The following is a 17771-nucleotide window of genomic DNA, read 5'->3' on the forward strand; positions in this document are numbered from 1 at the left end:
TTTTTTAAACTGGCAGAAATGGGCTTCCTTAAGTAAGCTACACGAATGTTTTACGATATTTTGACGAAACCCAAAACGAAACCGTTCTAAATATTTCGCCCATAGGGGGATGCGAAAAAAACGTCAACAAAGAACACGTGTCGGCATCACGCTTGCCGTACTTGGCTCCGCCATTGTTTGACAGCTCTCGTTGCTAACCAGAGGCTTTCCTGGAGACCTACTCAACAAGAACAAGAGGAAGAAACTTCCAAGGGTCGTGTGGATTTTTAAGACGCCTTTCAGCGCCACAGAGACCATGAAAGAGGACAGACGATAACGTTACAGCCAGGTACCTTTATACTTCCTCCTTGCTTTCCTCTTTCACTTCTCAGGCGCTAACTTCCGACAACAGTAACGTCAGTTAGCGTTAGCTTCTCTCAAGTTTACAATGAGCTAAAAGTTGACGGCATATTACATATATTTGCAACATACAAAACGCTTTGTTGAGTTTCATCTGAAGCGTTATGTTACCATGAAGTTGGTCTAACTATTTGCCTTTTGTCCAAATAACGTTACGTAAAGTTAAGTTAGCTGACTTAGCTTTCTGACTGCTGAATTTACATAAGTGAATTCGAGCTGTGTGACAACATTTATTAGCGTCGTTTTGTGTATCTGCAGTGAAAATATATAACCCTGTTAAGCTAATTACACTCTTTCAACTTAGTTCATTCATGAATCAGCCATACATCTGGTTTTTATGGAAGCCCATTTCCGCCAATGTGATGGAAAAAAAGATCCTGTAAGTAATTATAATGAGACACTCTCAAAACATAGCTATAGCTAATGACTTCTTACCTCAAAATAATGAGAAGCTTTCTCAAAATAATGACTTAGTATCTTAAAATAATGAGAAGCTTTCTCAAAATAATGGCTTAGTATCTCAGAATAATGAGCAACTTTCTCAAACTCTCAAAATAATGAATAGTGTCTCTTTGTACCATAGGGCATATTAATACATTAGTTGATAAACCTTATTGAACAACTTTGATCGTCATTTAATTATTTAAATCAACTTTATTCATGTGTCACTTGTCTGGATTATAATTTATTATTGGTTATTATTATTATTACTGATGATCCAGTCAAATAATGTTTTAGCACAGGGGTCAAGTAGTGAGTAGAAAATACTTTGGGGTCAAATGATTGTGCTGTGCTGTTAGAAATTTGAGAATGCCAGTTTTGTTCTTTGTAGTAAGGACGTTTTATGAGCGCTGTGATATAGTGATATAGAAGTGATAAGAATCACCATTGTGGTACTTATCTAGATGTTCAGACGACCATTCTTTGATGAGGGCACAAAAGTGGTGAGCTCGCCTCTAAAAATATGGGGGATCATTACCGAAGACACCGCTCCAATTACACCAATTTCCAGAAAGGATGAGGTGCATTTCTTTGGAGTAATTTGAAGGATTACTGAGTCATTAATGGTAACCTAATGCCAGTGATATATAGGGTGTCTTACAGGTCTGAAGATCTAAGTCCAATAATGAGATAAAAGCATGCCTTCTCAGGTATAATCCTAAATCTTGACTCCACATTTTCGATGAGAGGCGCTGTTGATAGCAAAGGTTAATCCTCCTTTTTTATTAAAAACGGAGGATGCCCTTTGTTCTGGCCCACTCTGAGTCCCTGTTGTCAGAAATACAACCAGAATCTGGGCAGAAAAATGACGTTTGGGGTGCTTTAAGCAAACCAGCTTATTAGAAGAGAAGCAACTGCGTAGGCATTTCTATCTGCTGCAGAGCTGTGGGCCGTTTTATACACAATGTGGATTTCAGTGTTTTGTAATTGTATGTATTTCTGTGATGTTGTGAAGACTTACTAAGAGCAAGGAGGTTATTTTATTAGATGACTGGGCAGTGGATGTATACTTAACTCATTTCTTTATCAAACTGAAATATGCAACCACACATGTAATCTTTAATTAGTGTTTAATCAAAAGACTTAATCCTTTGCCCCAATGTGAGGAAATGATTAGTTGATGAATTGATTTATCCATCAACAGAAAATTAATTGGCAACTATTTTGATTATTGATTATTAAAGTCAATTTCCAAGTAAAAAAATGCCTAACATTTGTTGTAGAGTAACTAGTTTCGCTATCAATTAATCTGCCAGTTATTAGTTAAAATAATCTTTAGTCTATGAAATGGTAAAAAATTGTAAAACAAATGAGTATTTACAATTTCTTAGAGGTCACGATGATGTCTGCAATTAGCTTGTTTTCTAAAACTAAAAGTCCAAAACCTTAAAATATTCAATATGTTGTTTATATTAGAGAAAGATAGACAGGCAAATGGTCACATTTGAGAGTCTGGAACCAGAAAATATCTACTATAAGTTACGCTTGACTGAAACAATGAATCAATTATCAAAATAATAGTTACTGATTCATTTTCTATCGATCAAATAATGACTAATTATTGCAGCTCTAATTTTGTGTGAGGATTGGCTGCTTTCCTCTTGTATTCAGTTTAGTGTGTGAAGACTTGGGCTCAGTAGTTTACCTGCCTCCTTCTACTTGACCCTGATTTATTCAAGCAGTGTTGAGGACTGTGGGACGAAGATGTAACAGGGGTGTCAATATTCTTCATGTCAGCAGGTTGTGCTTCATTAATCGGTCTGATTGATCCAGCATCCATGTGGTTCCGTGACCTTGCTTTGCACAAATAAGAACTGCACCCACGCCAGTGTTACCTGATCTACTGCTTTACTTTGTTGATGGATTTGTGTTTGACTTATTGGAGGCACAGGACAGAGACACATGGACACCACAGCTGTGAGTGCTGAGGGGATTCTACATGTGTGTCAGAGTAGGAGGCGTATTGTGACATGTTATCATGTCATTGTGCTTTGTTGCATTGTTTAAGTCTGATCAGCTAGGAACAATGGTTGGCTAAGATATACTTAACAGGAGACGCTAAACAAAACAAATTTTAAACAATCTGTCAAACCTACCCAGGTCTTTTTAACCCATATCATATTCCTCAACTTAATCATCTGTAACTTATAAACATAATACAGACAACCTTCCTTGGAGCTAATAATCCCATCATCTTCCTTTTGTCATTGTCAACCTTCTCCGATTCATATTTAATGATATTCATATAATGATTGCATTCATATTAACTTACACCGTGACCAGAATATAAAAGGATTTTGTCTTGTTTAATTAATAATAAACCAGATTTTTTTTTAAAATTTGAAATTAGGATATATTTTTTTATTGTACACAGTATGTCAGATCATGAATGGCTCTCTGAATCTTATTTGTTACAGCCGCCCATCAACAACCATGTAAAAGATTTAAAAAAATTTTTTTTTTTAAATATGCTTTTGTCGTAAACTGCTCTAACAATCAAAATTTTATTAAACGTGCACATCTCTGCACTGCATTTTAGATCTGTCAGTTCAGTTAAATGTGGATGTTAGGTAAGGTGACCCTGGCTGCTTGGATGGAACAGCACTAAGCTTCAATAAAAAATGCAATAGACTTACATTTGAAGTCAAAAGCCTGCCCTGCATATAAATCTAGTTTTTGTTTTTCACTTCAGAATTAAGATAGCCTGGTTATAATATGATCTCAGTGTCCAAATAGATTCTGGCCAGTGCTTTGGGCTGTGCCTCAGTGTACGTAGGACTTACATGAGGCACAGAAATCCGTAGTCTTATGTACGTGTTTTGTGGTTATGAGCTGCTGATTTCAGAATCAGTGACAGCTCTGTTTGTGAATCGGAAAACACATTAATAACCTGAGATGCTGGATTAGGTATACATTGACCCATAAAAATGGATGTAATATGTGCATGGGTGTGCATATTAACCAATCACTATCTCATTCATATTGATGGACAATACATGTATGTTTATGTCCCTAAGGGCCAAGGAGTGGAGTTCTTGATAGTATATGTAAAATATCCCTTCCTCTACATGACCCATCTTTGTGGACACAAGGAGAAATATGTTGTTTCCTTCTGCAATCTTTATTCAGTTAATTAAAATTCATTACCATGACAGCACGCCCACTTAGCTTCCACCACCATATGGTCAATATTTTTATTACTTGAAATTCCTGGGAGTGGTGGGCAGCCTCTCTGTTTTCAGAGCCCACATATAAAAGATGTCATGTCCTTGATAATCAGTGTGCAATGTTAGAGTAGCTGAAAGCTTGTTTAGGAATGCTAATGAGGTGTGCAGGATTACATGCAAATAGACTAGATCTATAGAGCAATTTAATTAAAAACATGCAATTCTGCTGTATAGCATAAAATGTGTTATTATAGCACAAGTCACTCATGAAATCATAAAGAAACATTTTGCTGGTGTACCACAGTTGTAGAGTGCTGCTATTGTAAAGACTACAATTGAACTTCAATATTTTGTTCATGCTGAAGGGGAGGCTGTCAAAATCCTGTCCAAACCTTCCTGCTACAGCAGTCCTAGACAACGCTCTGCTCTTCACACACACAAAATTCAAAAGACTGAAAGAAACCATTAATGGTCTGTGATAAAGGTTATGTGTACTTAATGTAGAGCTATTAAGCTGTCAAACATATTATCTAAATTGGATTGTTTTCTAGAGCTGAGTTGATTAATTCATTAGTTAATTGACAAACCTTACTTACCTACGGTAAGTAGCTTATTAATTTGAAGCAAAAATGGCTATTCTCTATTTCCAACTTCCCCATAGTGTGGATTTGCTGTGTGAATTTGCTGTATTTCTTTGTTTTATGTGATAAACTAAATACCATAGATATAAAACAATAGATGTGACATGTAATTCTGACTTGCCATAAAGTTTTGGCCCATTGGTGGCAATTGTAAACAGTACCCAGGTAAGATGGCAGATGGTTGTCCCATTAGTTATGACGTCATGTCACATCTGTTGTTTTATATCTATGCTGAATACAATGAAAATAACAGTAGTTGCAGCCCTAGTTGTGGGCAAAAAAACTAAATCATGATATCCTATGCCTATAGAGTTATTTCCAAAAAGGACAGAGGCATTGTTGCAGTTTTAAATCTTTTGGTTTTACTTTAAAACAGTAATCATATCAGGTAACAACAGCTAATAAATGCCATGTATGCAAACCAGTTACTCAGTTGCATTAATTATGCTGATGTCATGTCACATGCCTAAATGCTTAAGATAAGGATAAGTCATCAACATCATGTCAGCACCCACTAGGGCTGGGCGATATGACAATTTAAATATCAAAATATTTTGACCAAATATCTTGATATTGATATTGCAACAATATTGTAGTGTTGACTATTGGTACTTTTACAAAATATTTATACAATGAGATTTTTGATAAATAAATAAATAATAATCAGTAATGTGGCTGTAATGACTAAGTGGGGAAAGGGAAATTATAGAACAGTTACAGTCTGGTAAGTTCATAACACCACTTTACTGTAATGCAGCTTTTAAAGCCAGGAAAAGACACCACTTATGTCATATTACAATATTACGATATCCAAAATCCAAGACGATATCTACTCTCGTATCACGATATCGATATACTATCGATATACTGCCCAGCTCTAGCACCCACTGCTCTCAAGCTCATGTACACAACTCTCGTTCCTTAGAAGCTTTTAGGCCCCTGTTTAAAGAAGATTTCCATATGTTGATGAAAATGCTTCATTAAGAAGTAGGATGCCCTAGTATTTACTTCAGTAAACAAGCACCTGTGACATCGTCAGCCTAATTAACGCATCAGAATAACAAGCTGGCCCACCTGGTATTTGTGGCTGTTGTTTCCTGCACTAATTATTATCCAATTTTAAAGTTAAATCAAAAGATTAAAACTGCAAAAATGAAGTTTTCTTTTAGTGACTTTCCTCATAGATGTCTTTAATGTCAGCCGATCTCAACCTGATGTCCATGCATGTTATTTAAGTAACGCCTCAAGATGATTACTCCCACTAATCCCATCATTAACCTGAATGTAAACCCTCGTCTATTACAGTCCACCACCGACCTTTTGCTTAGTAATATTAGTATGACGTTTCTTTCTTCAGTGTTATTTGTTTGTTTGTTTTAAATTTGAGGCTGTGTCCTTACTGTTTGTCGTGTCTTGTGTAAAAGTGCCCCAGCACTATTTTGCTTTCATCCGCTAAATCTGTCTGACTAGACTTTCCTGCCCGAGGCTGTCTTGCTAAACTTAGCTTAGTGGATGGCACCATGTTGAGAACATTCCCCATGTTCTGAACCAAATTGTTTTTGTCCTACTTTGGGTGAGGAAAGGTGACATTTCTCATTATGAGATGTTTTATTGACCCTCAAGGGAATTTGGGAGTCGTATAAGAAGAAGCAGGCCGTGGGAGGGTGCCATCTGAGCAAATCAATAAGCTTGTGTGTATTTTGGGTCTGTGCACACAGTAGCTAACCACCACAAAACAACAAAGTGAGCAATTAGAATAGTATAAACAGTTAAAAGTGCAGTTTTAAATCTATGAATTAGTGCAGAATGAACAAGAGTTATCTCAAAAAACTTTACAGATAGGTCTAGACCACACTCCATTAACACTCAACAATTCCAGTAATTTCTCCAAGAGTAAGCATTTAGTGCAACAGTGGTGAGGAAAAACTCCCTTTTAAGTAGAAACCTCGGACAGATCGAGGCTCTTGGTAGGCGGTGTCTGACGTTGCCGGTTGGGGTATTTATAGTCACAAATAAAGATAATGGAACCATGACCAGAAATTGTAGTTGTAGTAGTTCATGGCATAGCAGGGCACTGCAGGGTGTTACAGCATGGGGGCTTTACATTGTGTTAACTGTATTTCCTATTTAATTAACTAGTAATTGAATTCAATTGGGACCTTTTACTCTATGGTATCACGTAATGCTGATTTCAACTGGATATTAATATTTGCTTACTTACTTACTTACTTAGCACAGTTAACCTTGATTTGATGTTTGATTGCTGGAAATTACATTAAGAAAACATACATGCGGTACAGCTTTCCTTTAACTGAAATAATATTAAATACAGTGTCATAGGTCTAAATGTTTTGTATAATATCAATAGAAATAGGGTGCTTATTGTATCTTAACTGTAGTGGCAGAAACGTTTGGAAAGTTCAGATACAGGTTTCAGCCTACAGAAAGGTATTGTACACCTGCCAAGTGCCACTATTATGCCAAATGTTTTTTTTTTTTTTTTAACCCAATTTCAATTGTCAGGATTGGGTTAACTTGGGTTAACTTCTGAAGATAAACCATTTTCCCGTTGTCAGTTGTTATTCCCAAAATAACACAATATACTAGTAAAGGACTGGTAAAAAGTAGAAAATAATTCCCTTTGTATGGCAATCAAAGGTTAGAAAGTGTCAGCATGTTTTCTTATTTACAGCTTCATGTGCACTGCAGGGTTAGAAATGAGGGCAAAGTTAATGTGCATATGAAGACATTAGTAACTTAATTATAGTTCCCTCCATCATAGAGGTCTTTTGTTACCTTCTGTTTCACTTCACTCAAATGGCATTTGAAAATAAAAATATTTCACAAGTTTAAACATCACCTACTTTTATGGTATAAAAATAAACTAGCTTAAATGACAGTATGAGAGCATACGCTTTACGTTTCCCAGGAGGCTTAAAAAAAAATAGAGCACTTACACTCCACGTACCACGTGGGATATGCTGTAGATCTATGTAAAGTAGAAGATGAATGGGAATCTCACAACACATGTGATACACATTGGCATTGAAAGTGAACTGGTTATACTTTCAGGGCATAGAGGTTCCATTTAGTCCTAACCACTCACCTGCAATACAAAGCCGATTTTGTCCTTAGGCAGACTGAATTGCTGTTGAAATTGGTCCAACCATCTCAGTGCAATATCCTTTATCACTCCCTGTGGTCAGTCATTTAGGCTATTTAGCTTTCAGCTTTAGGGTAAATCTCCACATCAGATCTCAATGGACGTTGATCTTTTGTGAAGTCTCCGAAAGGTGTGAAGTAAATACATTTTATACCCCAGTAAGCTGCAGTGACATTGACAAGAAGAGGTGTTGATGTGCTCTCATTTTAATCCAATGCAGGAAAAAACAACTTTTGAAATTTATGAGCTGAACAACATTGCTGGCTGTATTTTACACTTTGTTTTTCACTGATTAGCTGATCACCTGAGGATGACTCTAGAGCTTTTGGACAGGGCAGTTACTTTAAAATAAATGCCATATTTTTTCATGAAGATGAAAGCCACACTTTTAATCAGGCAGTGCTGATGATTGAACCAAATCTTCCGTTGTCGTGATGAGCTGTGAGGACTTTGATTATAGCAAAAAGTGGTCACAACATCATTGCACACTTTACCCTTGGTTATCATTTCCTGTATGAATGACATCGACATATTTCAAGCTAATGGGAACTGGAATCATATACGGTGGATTTTATAAGCCCTTGTGTCCCAGGTTTCTTAGGATTTGATTAATTGCCATCTGGCTGTCTTTCTGGTTTTATCTGAATGTGTTTTTATTTGTAGGATTACAGAAGGAGTAACATACAAAGCAAACCTATTTATTTACCTGTTCTACATCCAGAAACAAAATCTGTAGCAGGCTTGCAGCTAGATATGTGATTTCTCTCAACCACTCCTCCTCTAAAGCACCAAAAACTTTGAATAACTGTACAACTGTAACACAATCTTATCCTGGTAGATTTTGTAAGGATAGGCCCTTTCACTGTGACTTTTTGATGAAAGATAGCAGCTGATTAGTTGCCATGACATTTAAAATGACTCCAGCTCTAAAGCCAGGATACCATTTTGACAGCGCTCGACCCCCATGTATGAAGTAGCCAGACATCTGGATTGATGTGTGCAAGGATTTGAGTGGTTTTCCTCCCTCAGAGCCCAGGAGTGCTGGAATCAGCAGTGGATAGATCTTTTAGAAATGTTTATCCTTTTGTTTCATTTGGTGACTCAGGAAAAGGTTTACTTGTCTAATGAGTTTGTGTATTTGCCCAATAAAAGAATTTCTTTATTATCATAAATAATTTATATTTATTAAACAGGATAATACTGAAAACTCAGGTTCATTGGAGTAAATGTTATTCATCAAAGTAAGAACTGTTCCCTTCTTTAAAGTAATTTATATAAGTAAATGGTTTTAGTAAAAGCATGGGAGGGAAAATTTGGTAATTCATTATGTTAAAGGAGAGGAGTTGGCAAGTCTGTATTCATCTTCCCATGCCGTTATTAGACCTAATGAAGGATTAAATTGATCTACTTTTGCTTGGCATACTATACACAGAGGCTGGGTGCTGTTAGCTCTCATTTAAACAAAATGTCCATTGCTCCGTCTGCTTTTAAAACAATAATTAAAACCTTTTCATCATTTTTCACAAATTGGAACTTATTGCTATCATGTCTTTTTTGTAAACTCTCTGAAAGTGATAGGCTTGGACATTGATCAGAAAGGCTTCAGCAAGACCAAAACATACATGTACTGTAATAGGATCAGCTGTTCAGTAAGACAAATGCGTTTTAAGGTAGGACTTTAAGTTGAGGCTTGTCACCTGAAGGTTTTGTTGTGGGTGGTGGGGCACAATACATTTTTGTCTGCCCCTTCTATACTCTGGCTATCACTGCTACTGTACTGTCACACAGTACATCACTCCTGCAGTGTTTTGCTTATGCACTGGTTTGCTACTGTAAATGTCCAGCATTTTAAAAAGGCTTTAAACACTGCTTTAATATGCAGTGTGTAGGCAAGGTTCAGTAGCTAATTATTTTATTGGAATTGGTTTAATGTTACTTGAGTGTCCATAAATGGGATTCAGACAATTGACAGAAGGCATTGAGGAGAACTGCTTAGCAATCTAGTGTTTTAAGGACTGTAAGGAATCTGCATTGCATTGAGAAAAGGACATCCTCTGTAAGTGGTAGCCAAATATGAGAAATTCACAAGGCAAATACAACAATCAGCAGATTAATCTGTGTGTATAATTTGCTGAGAAAACCACAAGTGTGTGGTTTTCTTTCTTGCTCTAAACTAATGAAGAAGAATATGATGCAAAATTCACCCTGATTTTCAGGTTTACTGCCTCTTGTGTAAAACTATATTCCTTCTTAGCCTCCCCTCTGCCTTGGTGTGAACTGCCACATGTGACGGTGGCCTTGGTATACCTGGGGGGTGACTGACAGCTGTTAGTATGAGAATGAGGAGTGACACAGGCAATTAAAGGGCTAGATTCAGTCCGGGCTGACCTTCTGATCAATGCACTCCTATTTAGAGCTGGCAGGCTAGAGACCTGCACTCTTTTTCCAGACTAATAAAGACAGCACCAAAAGCAGCTCCTGGGCTGGACTGCCAATTCTTTTAACACCCCCATTGATTTTCATTACTGTTAATGGTTTCTTGCAAGTGTGAGCCGGATGTTGAGGAGGTTGTGGGTGGGCATGGGTGTAGTCATAGATTTTGCTTTGGGAAGAGTCATCATATTATGACCCTGATCGGTGGAATGGCTCAGACAGTTTTTCAGTGTGTTGGAAGCAGGGAAATGTAAAATCATATAATGAATAATTAATTGAATAATTGCAATAATTCTCATTAACTTGCTCCAGACGTCTAAATTTCTGCCCACAACTCCGATTTGTTCAGCAATTGAAATTGGTCGCTAGAGTTGCTACTGATCGGTTTGGGCATACAAAACAAGAAAGCAGCTAACATGAACAAAGTGTCAGGTTAAATTAATAAAGTGAAACGAAATGGTTCTGATTATTAGGCTACTTTACCAACTGAGAGCAAAAAAATAACACCACATGCCTGGTTTCTCTATGCACAACAAGGTCACCTATTTATCTCCTCATTTTTGTATTTGCCTCCGGAATTTCTCCTATTCAACTACAACTCCAGGGTATCCTTTCTAGAGCTGCAAAGATGAATCAATTAGTCAATTTAATTATTATTTAATTAAATTAATTGCCAAGTATTTTGATAGTCGATTAATCTGTTTGAGTAAGTCTCTTTTAAAAAAGATTCTCTGATTTCAGCTCAATTGTGAACATTTGCTAGTTACTTCACACCTCTATGACAGTAAAGTTAATATCTTTGAGTTGAGTGGACAAAACAAGACATTTGATGATGTCATCTTGGGCTTTGAAAAAAACTGATCAACACTTTTCACAATTTTCCGACATTTCATTGGCCAAATAATTACTCATGAAAATTATCGACAGCATAGGTTGAACTCCTTTTTAATCCCCTGTAATGATCCACTCCGTCCTGGGTCTATAGGGGCTTGTGGTGGTGTTTGTTGTGCCTGTTGTTCTCTCTCTCTCTTATGCTGCAGTAAATAGCTCTCCCTATTTTAGCGCTCAATAGAGCTGTGTGTTATATTCATTCTATGGCTCTAATTAGTGAGCAGCCTGGATTGTAATGCATCTTTGGGTTATATGATTCTTATTTTGCTTTCTTAGGATAATAACAGTAGTCTGCTATGGTAAACTGCTTCTGAGTTTTTTTTCCTCACTTAAATGTTCTGGTTTTACAGCAACATTGACTATGTTTACATTGACATAATATTCAGTTTTTTGCCCTTATTCCAAAAAAGACAATATTCAGAATAAGGTGTTTTCCTGGCTTATGAAAGTGAATATTCCACTAATATTTCCGTTTACATGCATCTGTGCAAAATACAATTTTTCAGTTTATCAGCGGTAGCAGACTCATTGGACCGTGCGAACACAGCGTCCTTCTTTCATTCCTTTAAAGAGTTTTTTGAAAAGGTCGGCGTAGCGATGTGTGTGCAAATCCAAAAACCTGTTGATATCCAAGTCTTTGATAAAGTTTAAAAGTTGCTGTGTTTCTCCTACTTATAAGATATGCAGCCTTGCAAACGGTTGGCTGGTTGGTTTTACTTAAACCATAGCAATGCACAGAGCTGACCGTAAACCGGTAAGATGCTGTAAACTGGGCGGAAACTGCGGTAGAAACCCTAATTGAGGCACATTCCAAATGGGCTGTACATGTCCGAAGATTGCTTCTAAAACCCAAATAATACTAGAATACCCTACATGTCTTAATTGGAAAATGCTATATTCGGAACATACAACCTGCATATGCTGTTTACATGACCTGCACCAAATTCAATATATTTGCAATAATAGTGGAATATTGTTGTGCATGTAAAAACAATGGATACCATGGATAAACAATGCATGGGATTGTGTAAGTGTGTGAACATTTTGCAATGTCTTGGCAAAATGCAAAGACAGTGTTTTATGTCTGTGTATTGCTCTGAGCTTTGATTGCACAGGTATGGAAAAGTAATCACAGCAGTAATAACTTCCTCCCCCATCCCAATGCTGGCCAGCTAGGCAGCAAATTAGTAGAATGGTACAAGATCCAAACTACAAGGTATTTTACCTCCAATGTGTGACATGTAGTTGATAGGAAAAAAACTGTTTTGTTTAATGACCCAACATTGTGCTGTTGGTTTAAAAAGGCCAGAACCAAATGTTTTGCCTGATCCCTCTGCGAAAGATCCCCCTCTGATACACAGCAGTGGTCTCATTGAAATGAGTGAAGAAGTTTGAGCTTTTCCAGCAGTGCTGTTGTCTGTGTGAAAGCTGCCTTTGGCTGCATTTTAGTATCCCGGAGTTCTTGCAAGAGCACAATTTGAATTTGCTCAGTGAGTTACTCTGGCATCGAGTAATGCTGCTCATTAACCACACCCTTGAAGCCGAGCTGCACCAATCGCATCAGTGTATCTGATAAAGGTGGGTCAGAGGCGAGCCAAACAGATGACAACAGTTTAATCTACCGGTCAGCTCCACTGGTAGCTAAGCGTATGGGGCTCTGGATTCTTCATCTCATGTGTTCTTGTGATTGGTCGTAGTGTTATCCAATTGCGTGCAGTGAGATTTTCAAATGCACGCTCGGTGCCGCCCCTCGAGATGGGTCACTTCTATTACTTAATGCCAGACCTTTAATCTTTCAGATTTGGGTCTGGATTTCCAATTTAGCACTTTAGCGTCCCAAAGTGAAATGTGCTATCTTAAAAAAAAATGTGCTATCTTACTTTAATTCCAAAGCTGATTGAGAACCAACATTTTTTGTTTAGCAGTGTGGGCTTCAATTTCTACATTTGTCTTCTGCAGGATCAAAGATGAAGTCAAACTACTGCAATGCCCTTTTTGCCAGAGTGAAGTGGCCTGGTAGAGAAGCTGTTCTATGATGTCAACAACACAGGTACAATCTCCATGGCATTCAAGATCCATTCTGTTCAAATCTGAGTATGACAGTGATCCACCTCTGCCTTATGCAATGTATTTTTTCTTTGGCCCTTTAGGTTTTATCAGCATGTCTCTAAAGAGATGTTCTTGTTGTTGATTACAAGGTTCAGTTTAAAATTCACCATTTAACAAATTTGCTTTCTCAATATTTTTTTCAATTTCTACTATTTCTAATTTTTATTTCCAAACATAACACTTCAGAAGTCCAGTTTTAATTAACCTGACAACTTTAGCAGGAAACAACTTAATCCTGCGTGGGTGAAATGCAGAGCTCCTGCTTGAAAAGATTTGGTGCCAATCATGTTTCCTACAGGTTTCATTTTACCAGTCAAATGGGAAAAGTTCTGGTCAAATAATTTCTGTGTTTATTGCTCTTAAAACAATTAATAGGCAGGCTATACGTAAAGAATAATATCAGCTACAGGCAGAGAGGGCAAAAGAATTAAAACAATGCACATAATTGTGCCAATCTAAATTAAAATAGAACTATTTTCCATTTGCTAGTCTGAGAAAATAAAACAGTAGAAAGTACAGTACAAACAATCTGGCTCATAACATTATCAAGTGCCGACTTGAAAACAGAAATTGTAAATCCACGCTAGTCTTCTGCAGTCATTCAGAGCGAGAACGCAATGTAGTTTTTCCTTTTATTGCATACATTACAGTCTAAAGTCATTTGTAAATGAAAAAATATAATTGTTTATTTTTTTAATAGAACAAAAGATATTAAAATCACTGTAGCCAGTTTTATCCCCACTTGTCATTTTGACCTCATTTTGTTCCAATCCATGACTGGTAATTACCGGACAACAGAAACTCAGGTTGAATGATAAATTCAAATTATTTCACTCGTTTTAGTTAATCTTGTGTCATTCTGCTATGAAAGGTTTTTGCTTACTTTTCTTTTTTCTTTTTAAAGTGGACACTTGTACCTGGAATCTGCCTTCAGATTCAGCAGCAGATAAGAGAAGTGGTATCTCCTCTAATTGCCTGGTGCCTAAGAACTACTAACAACTGGAAAAGTTGGCTGCATGCCAAATAGTTTTCCCCAACTAAATGATGTGCCACAAATTACAGCCAAGTTCATTTGAATATACTGCAGTGTATTTTTTTTTATCCATGGCATAATTATCAAGCCTCTGTTTTAATTTAGGAATTAAAGGCATATTACCATCATACCTCTTAAAATTATAACCTAATTTGGGGGAAAAAATGCATGGTCAGGACCATTTCAGTTAAATTGTAATTGAACAGGCCGTACTGTGTTATTGTGTAGTCCTAGTTTTCGAAATACAGTGTTCCCCCCTAACTATACAGTGCAATTATTTCCAGTGTAGTTCAATCTGTCTTTACTACATCTTCACAGTTTTTATGTTGCCATATGTAAAGAAATTTCAATCCTAAACTTATATATTAGCTGGTTGCATTCTAATTTTACACATGCCAAATGTCCATGTGATACTCAGTAGACAGTATTATGTCCTAGTTTAATACCCAATGTGGAAGCAAATAGGTCAACACTCTCATTTTTAACTGGTCACAGAAGAATCTCCGCCACTGCAGCTTTAAAAAAGGTGAAAGACTGGATTAGAGCAAGGACTTCTCTTTCTTCTTTTCAACTCTTCATGCTGTTAGTTGAGAGTTTTGTGTCACAGCAAGAATCCTTTGTCACTGCAAGATATTGTTCAGTTTCTGGTCATCCTGTGTCTAAAAACACCTTCGAGAGCTGCCTGTAAGATGTGATAAGAGCTTTTCCTGTTCTCTTTTATCTAAATCATATTCAAAATACTGATGTGCTGTTGTCTTAGATTTTTCAGGGTGGCTGTGGGTCCTTAAAAAGTCTTAAATATGTTTGTGTCATGTCACGTCGAAAATATAGGCAATCTGTTCAGCCAGCCAGATCGAATATTTTTTTCCGGTAGGCTTTGCGCTGTGTTGTCGCAGTAACATAACCCAATTTGTACATGACCTGTCCCTTGACCAATCGGCTATCCTAACCTTAACCACTCAAGGCCAATTGCCTAACTCCAACGAATCGAGCTGCTTCGTGGGCGGGTCTTGGCATGGCCGTAGTCAGTGAGATTCGTAATTTTGTGGGATTCGTAATTTCGCCGCATACAAGTAATACAGCAATGGTTCATAGCCACCTAGAAACATGGGAAAATGCAAGTTCAATTACAAATGGCTTGAAAAGAACGAGTAGTCTTGGTTGAGGTCGGTGCCTGGAAATGTTTATGAAGCAAACTGCGTTATGCGTTGGAAGATTTTCAAACTTGGGACAATGAGGATCAGAGCGGTAGAATCGCACGTACAGAGCAAAAAGCACAGAGACTGCGAAAAGGCACGCCAGCAACCCGCCATTGCTAGTTTTTGCTCCACCATTTCCACCGCTAGCGATGATGTCAACGCTACAACGCTGGATGTTACAATGGGAAATCCACAGCCAACAATGCCAGCTGACCTACGAGCAATTTGTGGCTCTATGCCAACACTCCGAGCAGAGGTGATTTGGGAGCTGAGGACCGTGACAAGCCATAATTTATACAGCTCAACTGACGGGATTGAAGAAGTGTTCAAAGCAATGTTTCCAGATTCGACTTCCAGGCTTGTACAGTTATTTACCTGTGGGAAAAGACAAGACCAGATACGTGGCTAAATTTAGATTGAAAAAAGAGAGAGAAAAAAATATATACTTCTGTGATATTTTCACTTTGTATTTCCATTGGAAGTTTAGTCTTAGATTTCATTTAGAAGTGTTATTAAAAAGTCTTAAATTTAACGTATTTATACCTGTAGCCACCCTGTTTTTGCTGAGAGCAGCTTGCTTGACGCGGCACAGCAACTTAACACACACACACACACACACACACACACACACACACACACACACACACACACACACACACACACACACACACACGCCAGAAAACTGTTTGTCAACCTCTTACTGGTTATTACTGAGAACAGCTATTTGACATTTGAGAGCAGCCCGGATACTACTGTCTGTGTGAAATGGAGAGGATATGACCTGTTATTCAGTTAGTGGTGCGGACATTTTACAGACCAGGACAAATCGCTGTCAATTTCTCATTTAACATTCTGATGGAGCCATTTTCCGTTAAGCGCTATCTGCATTTTGCTACTGCTATTTTTTATCTCCTGTCTGTTTTGCAAGGTTTACACTTCAATCCTCTACTGTGAGAGGGTGAAAGCATGCATTAAGACGTGAAGGGGGAGTAATAGTAGAGGTCCACTGCTCCTGAGCTTTTTCAATAAATCAAAATAACCATACAATAACAGCTCCACTTTTTTGTCTTAAATTTAAAGCCTCATTGACTGCACAAGGCTCTCATCAGGGATTTATAACAATTTAAAGCAGGTGGGCAGTTAAAGCACAGCATTTATTGACAGAAGGCAGATACAATTCATTTCAAATTTCTTGCGTGCGTGCGGTTTAAACTCTGCAAAAAAACTCATTAGACTTAACAATAAATCAGAACATGAACATAAATTGTGTGCATGAAGGGGCAATCAAAACCACATTAAAGTATATCAACTAACAGGACGCACACATCATGGTTCAGGTGGAAAAGAGTGAACAAAGGGAGAATGACTGTGTATATATATAGCCTTTAAAGGAACACGCCAACTTGTTGGGAGTTTAGCTTATTCACCGTATCCCCCAGAGTTAGACAAGTCCATACAAACCCTTCTCATCTCCTTGCGTGCTGTAACTTTGTTTGACGCCCCCAGCATTAGCTTAGCTTAGAAAGGCGAAGCAGTGCTACTTAAGTGGAGTGATTACATAGACAATTAATGAAAGAGTGATTTGCGCAACACCAAAAAGCACAGTTGCAAAACCAATGTGCATAGCTAAATAGTAGCGAACAACACTGGTGATCATGGTTGACTTTGATTTGAGGATTTTTACTTGGTGTCAAACCAAGATCTGGAAAATATATCTTTGAGCCAGAATACACAGACGAGGAGTTACAAATTTTAGAAGCTGATAAACAAAATGCCAAACAGTATATGTGGAATCCAATTCATTAGCAAGGTAAAAGCTACAGCCATGAGCTTATTTTATTCTGGAGTGAAAAAGCGCATTTGTGACAACACAGTAACATTACAGGGGATACATGTAGCCCGAGAACAACTGCAATAGTAGTGAGCTCCCTAGTCATGTAATAGTGTTACTAACGCTACCACTGTTACAGTTGGTAGTCCTCTGAAAACAGAATGGAACTCTTACCGTAGCTGCAGGGGATCCACTTTGTCCGGTCTGTACTATCAATGGGATGGCCGTATCATTCAGCACGTTTCATGGCCCGTGTGGCTAATTCCATTTTTCCATAATAATAATCCTCAGTGAAATGTTCTGAGCACACATGATAGTTCTTAAAGGTGGCTACAGGTGTATTTGGATCCATATCCAGAGCAAGTATAGCCATAGCGGTCAGCGTTTTTGGTTGGAATTCTATG

The 17771-nt window shown here is 37.6% G+C and overlaps 1 protein-coding gene across 1 annotated transcript in view; it reads left to right on the top strand.

The window, feature by feature from the left end:
- The first annotated feature begins 130 nt into the window (after positions 1-130).
- The window catches only part of enox2 (ecto-NOX disulfide-thiol exchanger 2), a 171644-nt gene continuing 154003 nt past the window's right edge, over positions 131-17771 (top strand). The window contains 2 exon segments of the mRNA XM_032527850.1: positions 131-328; positions 13155-13245. The gene's annotated coding sequence lies outside the window, so the exon portion shown is untranslated.

Source organism: Etheostoma spectabile, chromosome 10, assembly GCF_008692095.1.
Source record: "Etheostoma spectabile isolate EspeVRDwgs_2016 chromosome 10, UIUC_Espe_1.0, whole genome shotgun sequence".
NCBI classification, from domain to species: Eukaryota; Metazoa; Chordata; class Actinopteri; order Perciformes; family Percidae; genus Etheostoma; species Etheostoma spectabile.